The following is a 10,746-nucleotide window of genomic DNA, read 5'->3' as shown; positions in this document are numbered from 1 at the left end:
CCAGGCCTTGGCACTTCAGGGACATGGTTTAGTGCTGGGCTTGGCACTGCTGGGTGAGCGGCTGCACTGGGTGAGCTCAGAGGGCTTTTCCAACAGAAAGGATTCTGTGATTCCATGATTCTATCCACTGCATTCAGCTGGGGCTATTTTAGCAGCATTACTTTGCTCCAAAAGTTCCCTCTTGCCCAGCTCCTGTGGCCTGAGGCTTCAGCTCCTTCAGCTCCGGGTGCTGAGCTGCTCATGCTGAAAGAGACGGCTCAGAGAGAAGAACACAGTCCATGCAATTCCTTCTGGGACACAGAGAGGGGAGGCTGTGCAAACAGGAGCATTGTTTGCTGTGGCCTCCTCTCTGCCCTTCACGCCTTTCAGCGCTTTGAACCAGCCAAGAGCTTTCTCCAAGAGTGCAATGGAGCAGCTGCTCCTGCTCCCAGGCCTGGCTCTCTCCAGTCTCTGCCCTTGCCTGGTTCTGTCCCTCTTGCTGTGCCCTCTGTTCCCCCAGGGCTCGCTGGCTGCTGCCCAGGACTGTGGTACTGGCACAGATCCAGCGCTCCAGAGCCTCCTTTCTGTGCCCTTGCAGCTGCCTGGGCACAGCAGCCTTTTCCATCTGGAAGCTCCCCATGCACAGGGAGTGCCCAGCTCCATTCCTTGCACAGCCTCCAGGAGCCCAGGGCTGCCAACTCCAGTCCCTGCTGGCACTGGAGGCTCCCAGGTGCCTCAGGCTGCTGTGACACCGCTGCACACGGGAGGCAAGAGGGGCAGGGGCTGTGCTCAAAGTCAGCTCCATCTGCTGCTGCTGCTGCTGCTGCTGCTGCTGTGGGGTCATTTGAGCAGCCCTGGCCCAGAGTCAGGGATCAGATCCTGCCAGTCTCTTCCAGCCCTGTCTGCTCAGAGTTTGGGCCTTGGAGCCTCAGGTGGCCAAAGGCAGCTGCTGCTGGTGCCTCTGTGTGCCCGTGTTCAGCAGCGCTGCTCCATCAGTCTGTGCCCAGCAACAGGGAAAAGCCTCAGCCCTGCAGGGCCAGGAGCTGCCGGGCTGTGCCTGAGCAGCTCAGCCAGCAGAAGGGAGCTGCTCCACACGGGAACCAGGAGCAAATGACATTTCTTCTGTAGGACATGTTTTCTATTTAGAGGGAAAAAAAAGGAAAAAGGAAAAAAATAGGTAAATTGTAAAAGATAAGAATAAAATCCAAGTGTTAGTGAAAAATCATAACACAATGTTAGTGAAAAAACCAAAACATAAATGCAAAGATACATTCTTTGCATTAAGAGGTAAATGATCTTTTTCAAAAGAGAACTCAGTTCTTTACACTGTAAATGCGCTGATGGCATGGATCCATCTTGCTGACCTCAGCAGCCTCTTAAAAGATTTTGGGCTTTGTTCCCAACACTGGTATTTGAAATTGTGCTCGAAGCAAGAGGAAATTGCTTTGTGCCCTTCCAGCTCCAAGCAGGACTGGGAATGGAAACTCTGTCAAAGCCCAAATGCTTTAGAAGATGGCCTTCCTTCTCAGCCTGGGAATGAGCTGCACATTCCCTTTGAAACTGCCAAGAGTTTCTTAGAGTCACAAAGTCCCACTTACGGCTTTTTGCTCTGGTTTGGAAGTGCAGAAGGGCAATTCTCCATCCATTAGCTCCAGACTGCACTGCCTCAGGAGCATGGCCCACTCGCCAGATTTGGCCCACTTGTGGCACTTCTAGAGGAGGAAGAAAGTGCAATTGCACAATTCCAGCCAGTCAAGAAGGAAGAATGGGACAGACAAAACACCCTGTGCAGATCCAGGTGTTCAGCCGGGACTGTGGAGAGTTTGGGTCCTTGCCAGTTGGATGTGTGTCCCCAGCTGCAATCTCTGGGCCTGCAGCAGGGTCTCACTCACCTGCCAAAGCAGAAAGCTCAGGCGCTGTGCTCGCAAGGGGCTCGTCTGATGCAGAGCTGTCAGAGCAATGTGAGGGCAGAGCCAGCCCAGCTGGGCCCAGGGCTGAGCCCAGCAGAGCCCTGGCAGAGCCCAGAGCAGCCTCAGCACCCGCAGAGCCTGGCTGCAAGGAGAGAAAGCAGAAAGCGCCCGTCAGCTGAGGGCTCCTGTGCCCTTGTGCCAAGGCCTGTGGTGCCCAGGCCATGCTGGCTGTGCCCAGAGCTGTGCCCAGAGCTGCCCATTCCTGCTGCCTTTGGCACAGAGCAGGAGGGCAGCACATGTGCCCAGCCTGCAGCCAGCCACGGCACATCCAGCCCTCAGCAGCTGCCCAGAACAGGATGCTCCTGTCCTCGCTGCCAGCTCCCAAAAGCTCTGATCCCACCCTGCCAAGCACACAGGGACCCACCTCACGCCACCCACGGCTGGAAGAAAAGCTGCTCCCAAACCATGGCCTCAGCCTTCTCCAAGGGCATGGCCCATCCACACCACAGCTGCTCCCCAGCACTTCCCCATCCACACTGGACCACCTCGAATGCTTCCTCTGGAGTAACAAACAACACATTATTGAAAAGAGTTTAGAGACAAAAAGGGAAAACAAGAAAAACGGTAAAAACTATTATCTCTGTCAGGGCCTTGAGGAAGGCCCAACCCCTACATGGTAGGGAAAAACCCAGCCATGGCTATGAGAAACCCACACTTTCTCTCTTCCCCCCTGCACTGTCCCCCAAAATCACGGTGACTCCAAAGCAAACAAGGGCAGTGGAGCAGCCCAAGCCCTTCCTTGCCTGCACAGCAAAGCAGCTGTGCACAGGTTCTGGAGCCCCACCTCTGCTCCCACCATGGGGCTTTGTTTGTGTCGGGCTGGCTGCCCCAGGCCCAGCCCCAGCCCGGGGCACGGTGGGTGCTGGGGGCTGTTGGCAGGGCCAGGAGCCCACTCCCATTTCGTACCCACCCCAGCCCATGCCCCAGCCCTGCCAAAAGCAGCTGGTCAGCGACTGAAGAATGAGTTGCATCTGCCCCAGCAAAGGGGGAGCCTTTGGTTCCCCGCCAGGCTGGGTCATGCCCACATCTGGCAGAATTTCCCCGGGTAGGACTCATCTGCAAATTCCCTGTGGAGTTTGGCTTTGAAGAAGGTGCCAGAATCAAAGTCCATCACCTTCAGCCTCCCCTGGCCAGGCTGAGGAAGAGCTTGTCATCCCTGATGTCACCCTCGCTGTCTCCAGCAGCAGCAGCAGCAGCAGCAGCATCCCCACCCGGTACAGCTTCTCCAGGGGCTCCTTCTCCTTCCCTGGGGGCAGACCAGGCTCTCAGGGCTCTGCCCAGGGCCCCAGCTGTCAGGGAACCAGGACAAGCAAAACCAGCTGGGATGGCGGCCACCAGTGCTGGGCAGAGCAGCTCAGCTCCAGCACAAGGGCTGTGTGTTCCCATCCCATGACCCCGGTGCAGTGACACTGGCAGCACAAAAAGCTCTGGGTTCCTTTGCTTCTCATTGCCAAGGCATATGTGGAGCAGGAACTTACCAGGGCTCTGGATCAAAGTGTGCCTGTGGCTCTCTCCCTTCTTCTATGGCAGAAGAATATTCCACATCCAAGGATCACAGAACAGGTCTTCCAGTGCGGGTCTGTCCAAGGAGTTCACGGGTAAACACCACCTGATCAGGTCTTTGCACTCTGGGGAGAGAAAGCAGAAAGTGGCGGTCAGCCAGAGAAGGCTCCTGTCTGATTTAGCCCACTATTCCCGTGCCCAGGCCGTGCTGGATGTGCTCAGAGCTGGACCTAAACTTTCCCATCAATTCCCTGTTTTGGAGGAGAGCAGGGCATGTGCCACCTCCTCAGCAGCTGCCAGAGCGGGATGCCCATGACCCCGCTGCTGTCTCCCAGCACTGGCATTCCCCCCGTGCCCAGAGATGAGGATCCACCTTGAGAGAGCCTTTGTGGCAGCGGGAGCTGGCCCCAGCTGAGGTTCCGGCCCCTCCTGAAAGGGTGCTCCCCGCAGACCATCTGGTGCAGCAGGATGCCCAGGGACCAGACCGTTGCTGCCTCGCCATGGTACCAGCCAAAGTCGTTCCATTCCGGGGGGCTGTACGACAGTGTTCCTATGGAATACAGATGGAATTCATCAGGGGGATGCTGCTGCTCCCAGAGCCTGGCCCCAGCATCCCTGGTGTACAGGGGCTGCATCAAGGGCACACAGGGTGACCACTGCCCTCTCGCCAGCATCTGGGACTTGTGCACAAAGTTAGGGTTGGAAAAGAAGCCTCTGGTGCTGGAAGAGGGCAGCCCTGGCTAGGCCCAACCATGACATGCAAAGGAAAAACCCACTCCATGCTGGGGAAAAAACCTGCCCATATCCTCCCTGCCTACATTGCCCCAAAAATATTATGAAGCCAAGGCAAACAGGGCGAGTGGAGCAGCCCAAGCCCTTCCTCTTTTCTGCACACCAAAGTGGCTGGGGCACAGGTTCTGCCCTCCCTCTCTGCTACCCCACCCACGGGGGTTTTGGTCAGGCTGGCTGCCCCAGCCCAGCCCCAGTCCTGGGCAGAGTGGCTGGCAAAGGCTGCCAGCAGGGCTGGAAGATGGCTGCCCACCCAGCCCCACTCTAAAGCAACTCAGCTGAAGATTCAGTGCTCTGACTGGCAGCAAAAGGGAGAATCCCCGCTGCCACAGCCAGCTAGGGCTGGGAGATGTTGGGCCATGAGATGTCAGCAGCGGGAGCACAGCCCTGTGTAGGCTCACCTGCAAAGTGAGTGTAGACTGTGTCCTGCAGGTAGGTGCCACAGCCAAAGTCAATCAGTTTGGCCTGCCCGGTGTCCAGGTCAACCAGGATGTTCTCTGGCTTGATGTCCCTGTGCAGGACCCCGCAGCTGGTGCAGTGACGCACGGCCTCCAGCACCTGGCGGAACAGCTCCCGCGCCTCCTCCTCGGGCAGGAACCGCCGTGCCCGAATGAAACGCTGCAGGTCCTGACACTGCTCTGGCCGCTCCAGCACCATCACGATGCAGTTGGGGAGCTCGAGCCACTCCAGCAGCTGGACCACACCGGGGAAGCCAGTGGACACCTTGGCCAGCAGCACGACCTCCAGGGGTGCGCTGGTGCCGTCGGGCTGCGGGAGGAGCACGATGCCGTCAGTGGGGCCGATGCCGTGCCAGGCCTGGGGAAGCCCTCAGCCAGCCCGGGGTGCTCTGAGCCCTGCGCTGGCCCCACGCCCACTCTCCGTCGGGGCGTCCTGGCGGCTCCCACCGTGCCGGGCCCCGGCTCATCCCCGGCCGGCAGCCTCGGCTGCTGGCCCCGCTCACTCACCAGCTCGCCCCAGTGCCGGACGCGGTTCCGTGGCACCCTTTTGATGCCCACCTGCAAGCCAAGGGCAGCAGCGGGCTGAGCTCGCCGCCCGCACTGCGAGCCCCATCCTCCGCCCTCCGCCCTCCTCCATCCCCTCCTCCTGCGCCCGCCGCCGGCCCCGCCGCTCACCGGGGCGCCGTCCGAGAGCCGCGTGGCCGCGAAGACTCTGCCGAAGCCGCCGCGCCCCAGCAGCGATCCCAGCCGGTACCGCTCCTGCAGGGCCTCCTGCGCCATCCCTGCGGGCGGGACGCGGCTGTCAGCGCTCGGCCCGGGGCCAGCAACGGCCCCCGAGCGCCCCTCACCCGCCCCGGGCCGGCCATGCCCCGGCGTTCGCTCCCGGGAACGCGGCACGGGAGGCTCGGGGCCGGCGGCCGCGCTGCCGAGCGGCGGAGCTCGGGCCGGGGAAGCCGCAGCGGAGGCGGCGGGAGCGGCCGCGCCGCGTGTGTCCTCCGCGGGCCGCGGGAGGAGCAGGGGCCGGGGCCGGGACTGGACCCTGCGTCGGGTCTGGGGCCGGGCTCGGGCCAGGCGGAGTCAAAGGGCGGCGATGCCGCCCCCGCCCCAGGCACTGATGCCCGCCCAGCAGCGCCACCGCCAGCACGGCCAGAGCCGGGCGGAGGCGAGACCGCAGCGGGACGGCCGGGGCCGGGCACGGGGCAGCCCCGCCCGGGGCCGGGGGCGGGCCGGGGGCATGGCCCAGCCCAGCCCTGCAGGAAAGAGAGAGGCGGGGAGAGGAGAGGGACGCCGGGAAAGGGAGCCCGAGAGAATGGTGTCCGAGAGCTGGAAAAGGAGAGAGAGAGAAAGAAAGAGAGAAGAGAAAGAAAGAGATTATTCAAAATATCTCTTTGTTGCCGCCGCTGCTGCTGCCGCCGCTGCCGCCGCTGCAACTGAAGCACCGGGGCCGTTCGTCCCCGTGTCCGTTCCCCGCTCGCCCCACGAGCCCCACGTTCGAGCCCCGCGCTCCCCGGGGACAGCTCCTCCGTCTGCCCAAACACGGGAACTTTGCAGCGCTGAGCCCGGATGCAGAGCCCTGACTCCTGCACGCTGGCACAGCGATACCCTCGCTTGCTGCTGTGCATTGTCCTTGCTGAGGGTCAGACACTGCCGGGCCACCTTCCCTTGGGGTAGGATTCCTACCTGACCCGACCACTGCACTCACACCTCCAGTGTTGCTTTCCAGTAAAAACAGGGGAAGGAAAACTGTGTGTGGCTCATGGTATTTTAGAGTGTCTAAAAATCCCTAAGTCAGCAATCTTAGAGGTGAGGTACATCTGGAATTACTGGGTTGCAACATGGAAAAGGGAAGCACAGAAATAAATAAACATCTTGGATTGTTTCTTTCATTTTCATTTTGCTTCTGGAAAGCTGTTTCAGTTTTTCAGGAATCTTCTCCTGTCTTCTCTTCCCAAGAACCTCTCATTGAGAACAAGGTCAAGCTTCTGTCACAAGATTTTCCATCAGGAAATTATGCCACTGGTGCAGTTTTCATTGTGACTGTTTGTGCTGGTTTAGACCAAATTTTGGGAGGAAATCTCCAAAAGGGGTCCGTCTAGAAAAAGTTCAAGTGGCCTCTCCCCCTACTAGTTCAGGAAAAGACTCGAGAAAAGTGGAAAAAAACCAGTTTATTTAACAAGTAAAGTATTCACAAGCACGAAAAATGAATAATATTAAATAAAACCTCTGACAGTGCTGAAGAGATGGCAAATTCAGAAAGTCCTTTTTGTGGGTTGTAGTTGACTCATTTCATCTCTTCTAAGTCCCTCTGGCACTGGAATGCAGTGTCCCAGAGCTCGGGGGGGCCACAGGTGTGAGCTGCTGCCAGTGTTTTTCTGGGTTTTCAGTCCAGAGCAGGTTTAAACAGTTCCAAGAAAAAGGAAAGTCACAGTCCAAAGGAACTTCTCTGCCTAAGCTAGCTAAAACCAAATTGCTAAAACCTAGGCTGTGAAGGCACTGGGAAATTTCCAAATCTGGGAACTGGCGGTCCCAGCAAACACTAGATCTGGATGGTGCTAGAGTCAGAACCTGGAAATTTCCAAAATTTTAGATTTCTGTGCCAGTAAATCACTGGACTTGGGCTGTGCAGGCACCAGGAAATTTCCAAATCTGGGTATTGGGGCAGGAAACACAAGATATGGGAGGTGTTCCTTCCAGTAGCAGGAAGTTGCCAGGTTTTGGATTTCTGTGCCAGCAAATTGCTGCACTTGGGCTGTGCCACAATAGGGAAATTTTTGGATCAAGGCACTGGCATTGCCAGCAAACCCCACATTTCCGGAAGGATTGGATCTGGACCCTTCCCTTCCCTTCCCTTCCCTTCCCTTCCCTTCCCTTCCCTTCCCTTCCCTTCCCTTCCCTTCCCTTCCCTTCCCTTCCCTTCCCTTCCCTTCCCTTCCCTTCCCTTCCCTTCCCTTCCCTTCCCTTCCCTTCCCTTCCCTTCCCTTCCCTTCCCTCCCTCAACAAGGTGCCAGAGGGGCTGGACAGCAGCCAGGCAGAAAGGGACCTGCAGGGACTGATGGACAGCAGGCTGGACATGAGCCAGCAGTGTGCCCAGGTGGCCAAGCCGGCCAGTGGCTCCTGGCCTGGATTAGGAATGGTGTGGCCAGCAGGACCAGGGCAGGGATTGTTCCCCTGTGATCGGAACTGCTTGGGCAGCACCTCAAGTGCTGTTTGCAGTTCTGGTGCCCCCTATTTAGGACATGGAGGAGCTGGAGCGTGTCCAGAGAAGGGGCAACAAGGCTGGGGATGGGTCTGGAGCACAAGTGCTGTGAGGAGTTGCTGAGGGAGCTGAGGTTGTTTATCCTAGAGAAGAGGAGGTTCAGGGGAGACAAGGCTGAGCATTAGCCTGGGTGTGTTCTTGAGAGAGCCTGGGCAAGGAGCCTGGAGCCCCCAGGCCCTGTCCTGCGGCGTCAGCGCTGCCCCAGCAGTGCCCATGGCCTGTCCCTGCTGCAGCCCCGGCACTGCCACCCCCAGGGCTGTGCCCAGCCCCGAGAGCACTCAGGCCCTACAGCAACTCCAGGGCCACCGGGGCAGCGGGGCAGGGCCACGGCAGCAGCACTGGCAACACCAAGTTCTGCTGCTCCTGGGCACAGCTGCTGGGCCAACACTGATCTGCCCCCAGCTCTGCACACAGACATTGCTGCTGCAGCTCCAAAGAAGGGAACAAAAGGAGCATCTCTGCAGAAAACTCTGCTGGGAGTTGCTTTATTTTGCTTAAACCCACCAAGAGCACAGCCCCTCATTGACACAGTGTGCAGCCACAGAGAATATGGAGAGAAACACCATGATAAATGGTAGAAAGTAAGGATTTACTTTGTGGAAAATATCAAAAAAAGTTCATCAATGTAAAAGAACCTTCAAAATGAAATCAACAAGAAGTATTAAAGATGACTTTTATTACAAGTGATTTGCAAACACTGGCCAGCAGTTTAATGTTCCTGAAACCATCCCTTCATCAGTCTCCACACTGCAGCTTTGAGCTCCTGGTTCCTCAGGCTGTAGATGAGGGGGTTCAGGGCTGGAGGCACCACTGAGTACAGAACTGATAGGGCCACATCCAGGGATGGGGAGGAGATGGAGAGGGGCTTCAGATGAGAAAATGTGCCAGTGCTGAGGAACAGAGAGACCACGGCCAGGTGAGGGAGGCAGGTGGAGAAGGCTTTGTGCCGCCCCTGCTCAGAGGGGATCCTCAGCACGGCCCTGAAGATCTGCACATAGGAGAAAACAATGAACACAAAACAACCAAATACCAAACAACCACTAACAGCAAGAAGCCCAAATTCCCTGAGATAGGATTTGTAGCAGGATAGCTTGAGAATCTGTGGGATTTCACAGAAGAACTGGCCCAGGACATTGCCATGGCACAGGGGCAGGGAAAATGTATTGGCCGTGTGCAGCAGTGAATAGAGAAAGGCACTGGCCCAGGCAGCTGCTGCCATGTGGGCACAAGCTCTGCTGCCCAGGAGGGTCCCATAGTGCAGGGGTTTGCAGATGGACACGTAGCGGTCGTAGCACATAATGGTCAGGAGGGAAAGCTCTGTTGCAGTGCAGAAAACAGAAAAAAAGACTTGGGCAGCGCAACCAGCATAAGTGATGTCGCTGGTGTCCCAGAGGGAATTGTGCATGGCTTTGGGAACAGTGGTGCAGATGGAGCCCAGGTCGCTGAGGGCCAGGTTGAGCAGGAAGAAGAACATGGGTGTGTGCAGGTGGTGGCTGCAGGCTACGGCGCTGATGATGAGGCCGTTGCCCAGGAGGGCAGCCAGGGAGATGCCCAGCAAGAGGCAGAAGTGCAGGAGCTGCAGCTGCCGCGTGTCTGCCAATGCCAGCAGGAGGAAGTGCCTGATGGAGCTGCTGTTGGACACTTGTGCTGTCTTTACATGGGGATCTGTAAAAAAAGAAATAATGGGATATCTGGGCTTGGAGAGGACTTTAAATATCCCAGCACTTCCTGGGGGCACTTTCCCCCTATTGCCTGCCCAGGGCTCTGCTGCCTGGAGCTGTCCCTGCCAGCAGCTGCTTCTCTATGCCCAGGGCTGGGCCCTGCCAGTGCTGCCAGAGCCGAGCCCAGCCCTGGGGGCTCAGCTCTGCCCTGCAGACTCCTTCCAGATCAGTCACTGCCCAGGGGCAGGTCTGGCTCTGCAGGCTCTGATGGCAATGTCAGAGCAGCCCTGAGGAGGCTGGAAAAGCAACACTGATGCTGCATTTGCAGGGCCCTGTGCTGATTTCTGGTGCTTCCTGGTTAGTAAGTTCTGAGAAAAAGGTTTTTTCTTTTTCTGAACCTGAACTGAGAGATTGATATCAATGTGCAATTTCCCATCCAGGCAACCCAGATTAGTAGAATAAAAACGCAGGATTTTTTCTTTTATGCAGCCCCTGCCTTCCTGTGCAGCCCCTGTATAATCTTCTTGGAAATTTTCTGCAGTTAAATGTCATGCTGTGAGCAGCCCTGAACAACGGAGCATCACCACCACAGAAGGAGCACACTTCCAAGCCTTACCAGCTGTCTCCTCCCACCCAGATCTTGTCCCCCAGAGCTGGGAGCAGCTGCCAGGGCTGGCTGAGAGCTGTCCCTGGAAGGCAGCAGAGTCCCTGCCCCAGAACAGCGCCCTGGGCTGCAGGACCCTGCTCTGCACGACAGCCTTGGGCATCCCTTGCTGATCTGCACAAGAGATAACCAGAGAATGTACTCACAGAGTCTGTAGGAATTGAGATGTTCCAGCTTGAGGAGATGGCTCCAGGAGCTGCAGCTGCATTGTCCTGCAGCCAGAGGTTCCTGTGCCAAGGGCTGGCAGTGATTCTGCTCCAGGCACTTCTCAGCCCCTTCCCAGCCCTGACTGATTGAAGCTCTCTGTGCCTCTGTGCTGTGCCCGGGGTGGCTGCAGGCAGTGCCCCAGCCCTGCTGGGCTGGAGAAAAGCTGCTCATCAAGAGAAATGTGCTTTTGAAGCTCTGCTTGGTTACTAGGAGCTGCCTCAGTTCCAGGAACCCAGCCCAGCTCATCAGCACAGACACA

The sequence above is a fragment of the Melospiza melodia genome, unplaced genomic scaffold (genome assembly GCF_035770615.1).
Source record: "Melospiza melodia melodia isolate bMelMel2 unplaced genomic scaffold, bMelMel2.pri scaffold_18, whole genome shotgun sequence".
NCBI classification, from domain to species: Eukaryota; Metazoa; Chordata; class Aves; order Passeriformes; family Passerellidae; genus Melospiza; species Melospiza melodia.
This window is presented reverse-complemented; position numbering follows the sequence as displayed.